The 12,794-nt window shown below is 39.0% G+C and overlaps 1 protein-coding gene across 2 annotated transcripts in view; it reads right to left on the reverse strand.

Annotated features, from left to right (window-relative positions):
• TSPAN4 (tetraspanin 4) overlaps nucleotides 1-12,794 on the reverse strand; it is a 430,281-nt gene that overhangs the window by 400,797 nt on the left and 16,690 nt on the right. For both annotated transcript variants that reach the window (XM_072118168.1, XM_072118169.1), the window contains exon 2: nucleotides 8,285-8,431. The gene's annotated coding sequence lies outside the window, so the exon portion shown is untranslated. The remainder of the gene's footprint in view (nucleotides 1-8,284; nucleotides 8,432-12,794) is intronic.

Raw genomic sequence — 12,794 nt, forward strand, 5'->3', positions numbered from 1 at the left:
TTGTGTCGATCCATTTGCATTCCATACAGGATGGGATTTGTTGTGACAAGACACTTTTCAAGGGTTGTCCTAAGTATTTGGGACCATCAGGGACCCTTCTGCTCCATTCAATTGTATGAGAATGACAGATACAGCACAGTACTCCACTATCTCCGACACCTCCCATAGACAGTGAGTAGAGCAGGAGGGCACATGCCCTATAAGAATGGGATTCCTGTTCTATGGAGAGCTGGGGGTCTTGGACCCTCACCAATGAGCTAGATATACTTAAATACTTAGGACAGCCCCTTTAAAGAGTTGAAGCTGTAAAACTTGGCTTTAGAGTGGGATTTCTATACGTCCCCATATATTTTAACTTACAGGGGTATTCCGGGAATATAAACATCTGATACAAAAGCCCATAATGCAATAAATAAGTGTATACAAGCAGTCCCCGGGTTATGTACAGGATAGGTTCTGTAGGTTTGTACTTAAGTTGAATTTGTATGCAAGCCGAAACAATATATTTTATAATTATAGCTCCATGTATTTTTTTTTTTTGCTTTCTGTGACAATTGGATTTTAAAAATGTTGGATTGTCATAAGAACCAGCATTAACAATAAAGCTTAATATCAGACACGTTTGATAACTGCTATAGCTGTTTAAGTACAGTTAATGACCAACATCCAGAGGTCCGTTTGTAACTAGGGGGTCGTCTGTGAGTCGGGGACCGTCTGTATAACAAAACTCTATTTTATTAATCATAAAATGGAGCTTAAATAGTTTTCTTTTATGATTCACAAAACTTTATGGGCTTTCTAAAGTAGGCGGAGTCATCTGCAAGTTTGCCGCCATCTACAACTACAACTCCCATGATCCCTCAGTTCTCAACAGCTCCTACCTCTTATGCTCTGCTCCCAATGATGATGTAATAGACTGTCCTGCTCTGTTACCATAGTAATGATGTGTAGCTGCCATCACTGCACATTAACTCTCTGAGGTGACATCTCACCACAACACTGGCAATACTGGATGCACTGCAACCAACCGACTACAGCCAAACATATTGATGATCACATGACCTGCCCAGGCAAGTGCAGGACATGTGAGATGGACATGTGACCAGCAGCCATCTTCTGTCCTTTGTCTCCTCCACAGGTGCAAAATCATTGGACAGATTAATGGGTCAGTATGTTTACAACACGTAAGGGGAGCAACATTTTTAATAAAAACTAATTGCATATTAGGTTATATTTTAATGACCCATTAGAATATGAATTATGCTTATTCCTGGAATACCTTTTTAACTCTAGCTATTTTTCTGGACAATATACATCAAAAATAAATGGGAATGGACTACAATATGCAAAGACTTTGCTAAGCCAGTAACGAAGTATAAATCAGAAAGACACAAAACCAATAGTTAGAAGGCTAAGAAGGTATATGCCGGCCAGTACCGCTCTTGTGCGGTAGCAATGAGTCTTCAGCTATGTAAATCTGGGATTGCTGAAGCATAGTGGGGTAAGCAAGGTGAATGGAAAACACTTGGGGTGCATTAACCAAAAACATAGAGACATCCAATTCTGTGAGCAAAAACAGTGAAATGGCAGAACTCAAAAAGATGTGTTACATCTCTTTATTATAATTTTTGTTAAAAGGGAATAAGGTAGGACCTCATTCACGTCACATAATGATGGCCATTTCACGGTTTCCTCCGACCTCAGGTCACAACGGCCAGTCGTTGCGTGGTGTGAATGGCGTCCTACCTTCTCCAAAAATTGAAATTAAGAGAAGTCACAAATCTCCGTGAATGATGCTGTACAAAACCATTAGGACTGGTTCATATCATACTAAGTGATCTTGTTCTCTAGAGTCTCCACTTTGATGGGAAGGCTAAAAGAGGGACCTTTAAAGGACATCTACCACCAGGATCAAGGATTGTGCACCAAGCACAGTGACATACTGGTGTGTCTCCCCTCTGGCAGGATCTGCTCTTCGTTTAGCTTCTTATGCCCAGGTTTTTAAGCATAAAAGGTTTTAAAAATTATGCTCCAGGCTCCATTAAAAACTATGGAGCCCGGAGCCCCACAGGCTCATTTGCATAATTTTAAAATCTTTTTTTTAAACCAGGGAATAAGAAACTTAAAGAACAGCAGATCCTCCAGGGGCCTCACACCAGCACGTAAGTGTGCCTGGTTTACAATCCTTCATCCTGGTGGTAGATGTCCTTTAAACATCTCTAATGATAGTATGTACAAGAATACTTTTTTATCATTTCCAAGTTTATTACAGAAAAGCTCTAACTAAAGGCAACACAGCAAAAGGATATTAAAAAACGTGTAGTTATCTGATGAAACCCATAGCAATTTTACACTGAATATATATTAAAAGAAAATAGATGTGCTCTTGACAGAAACAATTTTTTTCAGAGAAGGAAAATAATATACAAGTTAACAGATTGACGTGGAGAAAACCCATCAATTTACTATACCCTAATGACCTACTAACTGGACATATTACGAGTAGTGTAAGGGCCGGTGCTCATCTGTGTTTATGCTTCCAATTTGCAATTTCCGGAAGAAAAAAAAAATCAGTTTTAAAAAAAAAAAACAGATTGTAAACAAGATGTCAGGAAGGATCCATTAAAAAGAAACAGATATCAGTTAGTATCAGTTAGTTTCTGTTTTCCATTATTATTATAGACATCCGTTTTTATATGTTCGTCTGCTTTGGCCACTAGAGGTCGTCTTGAAATTCTGGAATGTAAAATCAGAGCATGCTCAGTATAAAATAATAATGCATTAAATGATGGTACAAACTGATACACATCAAGATAGTCCATCATCAATAGAAAATGTTAAAAATAGGACAGAAAGAAGTCTTTCTTTAACATTCCGGAACTTCAGAACTAAGAAAAACTGCAGCTAAACTCTCTGTTCAAATAACAGAAGGCCTAACAGAAGAGATAAAAATAGATACTAATGGACACCATGGCCCCAGTCTAATCCCTGTAACATGGACAGCCCCTTGTGGAGGTTGTGCTATTATCGAATTCCTAAATTCCTGACATTGAGTACGACTCTGCTTTTGCTCTGAAATTCCTTATTAGGGTTGTGGTGATGACCACGGCTGTCCACCTTGACCTCCTGCCTGTACCAGGTACACTGCCTGATGACTGCCTATTTTGAGCTTCATTTTAAACCATGGTCTATGCCTTACTGCTGCATGCTCGACCCTGGCCGGTCTATGCCTAATTTCATACACCAGCATCCTCCTACCTGCCTGGCTCAGATGCCACCGGTACCAGAACTACTTCATGATTTGGCAACCTGGTGATCATGTCACAGCGAAGTCCAGGTGTCCAGGTTTCTGTTTGTTGATTAACGGGTGAATACCAACAAGGTCACTTGGATAATACTTTAGGATTAGCCCTAAGCCAAACTGGTCTGGTGGCACAGTTGGTCCAAATCTCACTACATATACAGGAACAATTTATGGGGCCCAAAAGGTTCTTGAATGATCTCTCACTGGGAAACTAATCCATAAGGAATTACAGAGAACCATGGGAACAAGTGCTCAAGTATGATGTGGTAGGCAGTACATTTATTCTGCTACTACAATAGTCTTGGACTACATTGACAGCAACTACTACTTTTGCTAAATATATAGGAGGACATTAGTGCAATAATGTGAGTTAAATTGTGAAATTATTATCGAAATTGAGATTATTCTTGCGACTACGAAATCTACACGTCCACATGGCGCGAAGGGGCACGGTGATCGGCAGAGTGGGCCGGCACAGGGAGTCCCTGCTGTTTCTAAAAGCCTCGGAGCATTCACAGCTAAATGTTCACAGGCTTTTACCCAAAACTACACCCACCAGGTATCTTTGTCCACCAGCACAACACGGCCGTCAGATACATCATCAGGTCTAAGCCTTATTATATATCTGCCGGGGCACTGGGGGTGGGACTTTATTATATGCCAATCCATGAATCGCTGGCTGTATGCTAACTCTCCCCTATAGTGTTCATACTAACAAATGCCACAGGATGGTGAATTAAAAGGCAACCGGACACTAAGATGGCAAAACAAAAGCCCTCAACAGTTTAGGGTGTATTCCTCAAACTTTTTATCTTTAATCTCAAGTTGAATGTGTAGGTTTTGGAAATTATTTAAAACAATCTATTCTCAAGCATTTAGGCAAAGAACAAGATACACATGACTGAGACTTCAGAAAAGAGAGTTGGTATGATGGCTTGTCCCCTTAGATGCTGGTAGTAAAAATACAAACTGAAAAGAAGGACAAAAAGAACAACACCAGCACTTGAAATAAAAATTACATAATTAGCATAGCAATGCATACACTGGGATATATTTAAGTGCAGAGTAAGAAGAAAAGGTAATCACATTTGCGTAATCACAAAAATACTAGTACCTGATATGCACAAATAATAACAATGGCCATCATATATTACCTAAAAATCAGGGTATTTCTAGTTTTTGAGTTTAACTAGCAGTTAATATTACTAAATGTGTCCTTAAAGGGGTTGTTCACTTTCAGCAAATAATTGATATGGTTTGTGTAAGGAAAAGTTATACAATTTTCCAATATACTTTCTGCATCAATTCCTTATGGTTTTCAGAATCTCTGCTTGCTGTCCTTGCTTTCTTGCTATAGGAAGTTTTTATGTTTACTAACAGTGAAAAGAAATCTGTCCATCGTCACGAAGGTGCACAGATCTATATATCACACAGCTCTGATTACTCTCTGTGATACTAACGAGCCCTGCACCTGTGTGACATCACATGACCATGTGCAGGATTCAATCCAGTGGAAGTAAACATAGCAGCTTTCTATATCAGGGCAGCAAGCAGAGATCTAGAAAACTGTAAGGAATTGATACAGAAAGTATATTGTAAAATTGTAAAACTTTTCCTTACACAAACCATATTATTGGCTAAGAGTGCATAACCCCTTTAATACCACGCACTTGCATTGATATGGTTATTTCCTAATTCGTTTTGGTTTGGTAAGTTGGCAGTAAAAATAGCACGGAGACACAGGGGTTAATAAAATACACTTACCACTGTGACACAGAAACAAGAATAATAACCATCTTTACCAATGGACAGGGCTGTGGGCTGCAGTCGAGGCCTTGGCCCTGACATTTCGGTGGTGATTGTACGGGGCAGTACATAGCGTATTCCAAATCAAGTGATTAAGGAGAGAAGAACATCCGTTGTACTCAACTTAACAACTGATCATTATAATATAATGTCATAAAAAGCATCAGGCTTTTTGTTTGTTTCTTTTTATCGTTATTTTAGATTTTTGGCCTTAATATAGTCCAAAAAAGCAATTTCAGCACATTTAACACCTATCAGAGCTTTTGCAGATGCAAGTTGATGGACTCTGTGCTGCGTTGACTATTGCTTACTATTTAGAGAAGGAAAACAAAGTAACATACTCTGTAAACCACAACCGTAGCACGTCAGGGATTAGTGACTAAAGGACAATGGGCCACATGTATCATAGTTTTGTCTCTCCGAGGTGAATTTTAGAGACATTTGGCGGCTCTTTTTTGCCCTTTATGTATGATCCTGTCTTTTTACTTGTGATACATGTTGAGTTTTTCCTATCCTGGCAGGAGCAAATTTTGGCTTCTTTTTGAGACTTTTTGTTGCAAATGTCTCAAATCCACATGGACACAAGCCACGTGAGGTGGTTATATATAGGAGTGGACACAAGCCACGTAAGGGGGTTATATATAGGAGTGGACACAAGCCACGTGAGGGGGCTATATACAGGAGTGGACACAAGCCACGTGAGGGGGTTATATACAGGAGTGGACACAAGCCACGTGAGGGGGTTATATACAGGAGTGGTCACTACTGTTAATTTTGGATTTAACATGTTGCATTTTTAAAGCATCTTGAAACCTTTTACAACAGCTGAGGAGGGGATTTGCCTTATTACATTACTGTTAACATTTGAATTTACAAAACGCATAGTAAAAGCAATGTTAACACACGTGTTAACGTGGCGTTTATATTGCGTTTTGTAAACGCAAATGTTAATAGTAATTAAATAAGGCAAATCACCTCCTCAGTTGTTGTAATTGGTTTCAAAATGCATTAAAAACACAATTAAACCGCTACGTGTGACCTCACCCTTAGAAGTAACCAATAAAATAAAAAAAACAAATGTAAATGCAAAATTTCAGAATTTTGACAATGACAAAAGAGGTTACAATGACAAAAGAGGTTTACATGTTAAAATAGGGTCCTTGAAAAAAAAACCCTTCCTTTGCACCTGCCCTGGACCAGGTGCAGATTTGCACCAAAAAAGTTGCCAAAATGGTGCTAAAAAGTGAAACCTAAGTGAAAAGTCACACGGAACATGTGGGAAACAATTATACATAAGGCATACTGCACAAAGGTGCAGCCAAGGCATACTTGAAAAAAGACAGAGTTAAAAGTGGCAAAAATGGCGCAAAACTGCAAAAGTCGCTAAAATTAGACAATTTGCCTAGCAGAAATAATAATACATGTCCCCCAATGGCACATTTACAATTTTCTTTTTTTAAATTAAAAATTGTGTGCTGATAATAAAGTGTTTGACCACTTAAACCAAACTTTAACATGGTAAGTATAGGATAATAAAAGAATACTAATTACTAATACTAATCCCTGTTAAGGTGAATTGTTCGTTGCTGGAAGCGGTAGGTCACATGACCCCTGTACTTGCAACCTCCTGTGGCATCCTGGGTCCTGCTGCCTGCCCGAATGGAGGAGGCTGTGCAGTCTTCCCCATCTACACACCTCCTATATCATAACCACTCCCATATCAGTGGTTGGAGGGCAATGGGGATGTCCTTGGTGCGCCCCTACAACTATTAATATGAGAGTGGTGTATACAGTAATCACCCCTCCAACCACAGGACATGGAACTTCATAGAAAGTCCCGAGTCCTGCTGCCCGAGGGTCACATGACCAATCGCTTCCAGCGGAAAATGAAAAGCTTTAACAGGGAAAGCATAATATGTGTGACCCTATTGTGGTTTTATAAGCACCCTGATAAAGTTTGATAGAACTTTTGTACAAAAAAATGGTCTTACTTTTGCCCTATTTTGAGGCTAATAACTTTTTGATACTTTGGTGTACGGAACTGTGTAAGGTATAATTTTTTTCAGGACAAGCTGATGTTTTCAACACTACAATTTTGGGGACTTAATGACTTTTTGATTACTTTTTTATTAAAAATGTAAAATGTTTAAAAAGTGGTGATACAGAACATTTGGGCGCTGTTTTCTGTTATGGGATTCACCGCTGGGTTTTTATACTTTAATAGATCAGGATTTTTGGGAGACAGTCAATAGTCAACATGTTTATGACTTTATCTGTTTATTTATTTTGTATGTGTTCTAGTGAAAGGGGATGATTTGAGTTTTTACTGTTTTCTATGTTTTTTTTTTTAATTTTTTATCTACTACTTTTTTAAGTTTAAGTTTAAGTTTAAGTTTGAAAGCTTAAGTTTAAGTTTGAAAGCTAAGGGGTCTGATCGCTCATGCAATATACTGCAATGCAACTGTAATGCAATATAATGTGAATATACAGAGCTTTTATTACAGACTGCCTCCAGCAACCAATCAGCAACCCCCGATGATGTTGTAATGTTGTGTGTGGTTAGCTGTAATATGGCTGCGCCAGTGTGAAGCTACTGTTTATGTGAAATGATCAGCTTTGACCACTGCAACAAACAAATTAACTGCCACAAATTTTGCCAGCACCAACCGCAGTAGTTATCTGCAGGTGTCAGCTGCATAATACATCAGATACCTGGCCTGCATAGAGAGGGAACAGCTTATGAACCTTCTCCATTTAGCACTAACCTTTTTATGATGTATATTTATTATTATTATTATTATTATTATTATTATTATTATTATTATTATTATTATTTGGCAGTCTGTAAGAAGTTAAAGCCCTGCCCTTACTGGAGCTGCAGCTCTTCACAGTCCTGCTGCTACTAAGAACACACATAAATGTATGCAGGTTGTGTCATCTGACTCCATAGTCCACATATTGAAGCAAGACATTGGTATCTGCCTTCTTCTTTCATTCTTGAAAGATAAAGGTAGACACTTGGGAAACGTAAGGAAAAATGTGCTTTTAAAGAGATGTGGAATGGATGAATGAACAATAGAGCAGATCTATTCATCTTAAGAGTGCTCCTTACATCTGCATTAAACTTGAAAGAAAAGAAAAGATTAACCAGCAATAAATTGATACTTTACATACCTTTTTTATTCTGCTCCTTGATGAACGCCTTTTCCTTCGGCACTCTCTGCCTCTTCACATCAAATGCAAAATCCACTTACAGTCTGCACTCACTTTGTCAGGGTCCAAGATTTCGGAGATTTCTTTATCCTTCACGTTTCACAGATTCTATCAAAAACAGAAAAATCTGAAATTCAAAATATGTAGAGGAAGGAGCTCAGATTTCAGTGTTAATCCATGATGTAGTGCAAAACGCTAGCAGCTGTACTGGTCTCTCCGAGGGTGATGTTCCCCTGCACAAATTACAAGATTTCCTTATAATAGACCAAGAATGGGACTCTTTATACAAGTATGGGGGAGGATGAGCAGAACAAAGAGGGGTGTTCAGTGATCAATTATATAGAGAATAATGGAGAGCAGTTACCCGTAGACTGTGGTTATATCGGAGATATAGATGTATACATCCCCCATCAATTTATAGAAGTAATGGACATACACAATAGGTATTCAGCCTATAGACATGGCCTACGCATAATACAAGACAATCATCAAGTTTCACAAAGAATATAATACATCATTGGTCTACAGATCAATCATCCCACAAAACGTCAGATTCTTACAGTAAGAGGCATAAGCTGTTAACACTATGGTACTAGAAGAGATGCAGCCACTCCACTCATGGACCATTCATCTTATAGAAAAGTGTCTATCCTTAGGTCCCTCCAACTCTCCAAATATGGGAATTTGTCATTGCCTTTTTGACATAGAAAAAAAGGTGCAAAACATTGGTTTGGATCTTAATCTAATCCATGTGCGCATAAAGTTCGCCCACCTTCAACCCTTGCCAAAAGTGAACACATTTGAGTGCATCTATGAATAGAGCCTGCCCTATTCATTGTTCTTCTCACTCACAAGAACAGAATAAAAAATTATCTAAATGTTTGACCCGTCATATAATGGACAACCTACAGTATAACAGTAATAGAGCTGATATGTTCTCCATCTCGCTGACAAATGGGAAAACAGCTGAGTTCACCAGGGTCCTAGACCCTTAAAGATTCTAGACTGTAGAGGCCAATGAGTTCCACCTCCACACCAAAGACGTTGAAGAGGAGGTAGAATGAACCATATTGTCTCAAACTGGTGAGACTGTGAAGGGCTTTGCTGATTTGAATTTTGGAGGCCACAGTCAGAAGTCTAAGGGGAGAGGCCCCTGAAGTCTGAGTGGTAGAGAAGCTAGGACCTGCAATTTCAGAAGCGGGCTACTACAAATGCATTACAGCGAACAAGTAGAACAATGTCTGGGTACCAATCTCCTTTAATACACTCCTGAATGGACTTTGAGTATTAATGAGTGATGATGCATAAGTTGGGTTTATTCTATTGAGTGCTTTTACATTTTTTGAGTTTTTTTAGAGACTTGGTAAGACCCACTGTTCCAAACAAAATAAAAAAAGGGGGCTGCAGAGCTATGACAGGGGGAAGCTCTAGTACAATTATCTGGTAATGTACACTGCAACTTTAACAACACACAATTTCCTACATGTTAAGGTCATTGTGTAGCCCTATGTGAATATATCCTGAGTAAAATAGCAGTATTCTAAGTTTATTTAATAAATTGTATTGTATAAAAATGTAAATGAAAATGAAATGAAAAAGATCACTGATCAAAATTTGAGAACACTTTCAGGTACCTGTAAGTTATAGGAGTATATTTGGCACCTGGTGCTAATTTTTTTTAAATTATCTGACAACCCCCATTTACTGGCAGCCTAATTTTCCAGTTTTCAAAAAGGGTGCTTCAAAGTGACTGAAACCCTCCAGCAGGTCAAAGTGGTGACCCTATCAGTCATAGCAAGAGTCATTGGGCATCCCAGATTTCTAGAATATTGCATCTTTACAACATCGGGGACCAATTTGGTATGCTTTGTGCAGGACTGTGTAATCTGTTTGCGCTATATAAATAAAGAATTATTACTCTTATTATTATTATTAACATCACAAACTGGTTATAGTCCCCTAAGAAGGCAGGTCGCCCTCGAAAAACAAATGCAAGAGAGGATTGGATAATGCAGAGAATCTCCATGGGTAATTATTCCCACACTGTAGCTGGAATTGCTCACCTTCTAGTTCAAGACCCAATGTTCTCTTGTAAGAGGGTCTTCTGCATATTCTGCATTCTATGTTAGCTTGCATCCTGTTCCAGATCAAGACCTCGCTCCCCTATTTTAAAGTATTCAAACCTACATTTATTGACCTAGTATTACAAGTTCATTGTATAACAGCAATGAAAGGGTGTATCTTTCGGTCTTCCATAATTATGTGCATGGTACCTTAAAGGAAATCTACCACATAACTTAGGCGAAAATGACCTGAGCGCATCACCCTCTGGCTCTGGATTTTATAATATATGCAAATGAGTCTCCTCACCATCAATTAATCTCTCGCAGCCGGCAGCTACACACACACACATATATATATATATATATATATATATATATATATATATATATATATATTCGACTGCGCAAGATTAAGTGATGGTGCATGCATGAAAAGTGCCTAACTCTTAGGGCCTAACTTGCTGATCAATGGGACCTCCCACAGATTATGAGAACAGGGGGTCCAAAGGGGTTAGAGGTACCGCTGTTGGACCCATCATTCTCGTGATCTACCACTTGACTCAGGCTGAAAAGACTTAAGCACAAATGAAATGACCTCAACTCTCAGCATCAGGAGGAGGACTAGAACAAACATAGAGGCGTGCATAATTAATTATCAGAGGTGCTTGGAACCGACCTGATGACATAAGTGGAGTGCCAGAGCCTCATTTGCATATATTCTAAAACTAAACTATCGGTTTTTGTACCTAACCAAACTATGTGCTGAGATCAGTAGTAGAGAGCCCGGAGGGTGGTATGCTCAGGTCATTTGAGCCTGTGTCAATTGGTAGATCAGGAGAATGGCGGGGAAGGGGAGGGGGGTACCTCAAACCCCATCGGACCCACTGTTCTCATCAATCAGCAAGTTAGGCCCTACACTGTGGATATTTGGTGGGAAAACCCCTTTAAAGGATTTGTCCAAATAGCTCATACTATTTGTGTAATGAAAACATATACAATTTCCAATATACTTTCTGTATTAATGTCACGTCTGGTTGCTGAGCTTACTACAGGTCTATGAAACTAAGCAATACCCCACCACTTGTGGAAGGGGGTGATATACCTCTTGGTGGGCATGCCAATGATTGTATGATATTTACTGCACTGATTCCAAGATTACTCTTTATTTCGTTTAAGAGGCTCAATCTATCTCACTCATCTTGGGCCCTTGTTGAGCGTAAGCAAATGACTTAGACTTTGTGCATATCTTATATTGTATGTTACGTGCTTATTCGTACAAGTTACAATTGTTGTGTTGTATTTTGTGATTTGCTATAAAATTGATTCAACATACTTTCTGTATCAATTCCTCACCGTTCTAGATCTATGCTTTCTGTCATTCAACAGGAAGTTTCATTGTGTATTTCCTGTTCGTAAAAAACAGTCCCTGGTCGTGTGATGTCACAGGTTCACGGCTCGTTAGAACACTCAGCTCTGATTACTCTCATACTAATGAGCTACTAGTGATCATTTAACAGTGAATTGGCTGGAATTTGTTATAGCAGAGGAAACACTAAATGATGAAAATGGGGACTATCCAAACTAATCATACACAATGCTCATATATAATAATGCTAAACAGTCTCCTTCCATGGTCCTTCATCATTTGCTCCTCTGCAGGACTATAACTCCATCGCATGACATATAATGAAGAAGACACTTATACATGAATATATTTCATACTTATCTCCAATGGATGCTGATTTAATTTCAAACATTTCTGTGGGGCAAATCTAAATGATTGCCCATTATGGATTGGCTCTGCTGCATGTGTAATTTTGTGTTTCTGGAGGATCTCCAGGGGACAGTAAACAAGTCCAGCGAATCTTCGGTCTGCGTCGCACGCACAATGTTGTAGTGTGGAGCTGGGCTCACAGAATAACTAACAGTAACAGCCTATGATTAGGATTGTATTTGGCTCCGTTACAGGCATTCAGTGTGGTTTGTTTGGCTCCGAGCCGCGGCTGTAAAGATGCTGGGGAAGATGATATAAGCATTAACTAGTTTATGGCTGTTTTATGCACTGCAGAAATCTCTGCACAGAAAGAGAAGAAAGCAGAGATGTGAATTTTAGTAGAACTGTATAAAAATGACTTCATATGCTGTAGGTTGCCTCGTATAGGCACATCTGTTACATGAAGAGTACATTCAGTGCGTGTGACTTCGTAAATTTTTAGTCTTGTCTGGAGGCTATTGCTTTAAAGGAACCATCTAATACCTTTATGTATGGGCATGCCTCCACAGGGGTTTATGTAACCAGGGGATAACCTGAAAAACCTGGGCCAAGGAGCAAAACCTCCAACTAGCCTCACAACCCTGACAAACAGATATACAGGGGTAAACGTGACTTCTCTGCTGCCTGAGGCAAG

The sequence above is a fragment of the Engystomops pustulosus genome, chromosome 7 (genome assembly GCF_040894005.1).
Source record: "Engystomops pustulosus chromosome 7, aEngPut4.maternal, whole genome shotgun sequence".
NCBI classification, from domain to species: Eukaryota; Metazoa; Chordata; class Amphibia; order Anura; family Leptodactylidae; genus Engystomops; species Engystomops pustulosus.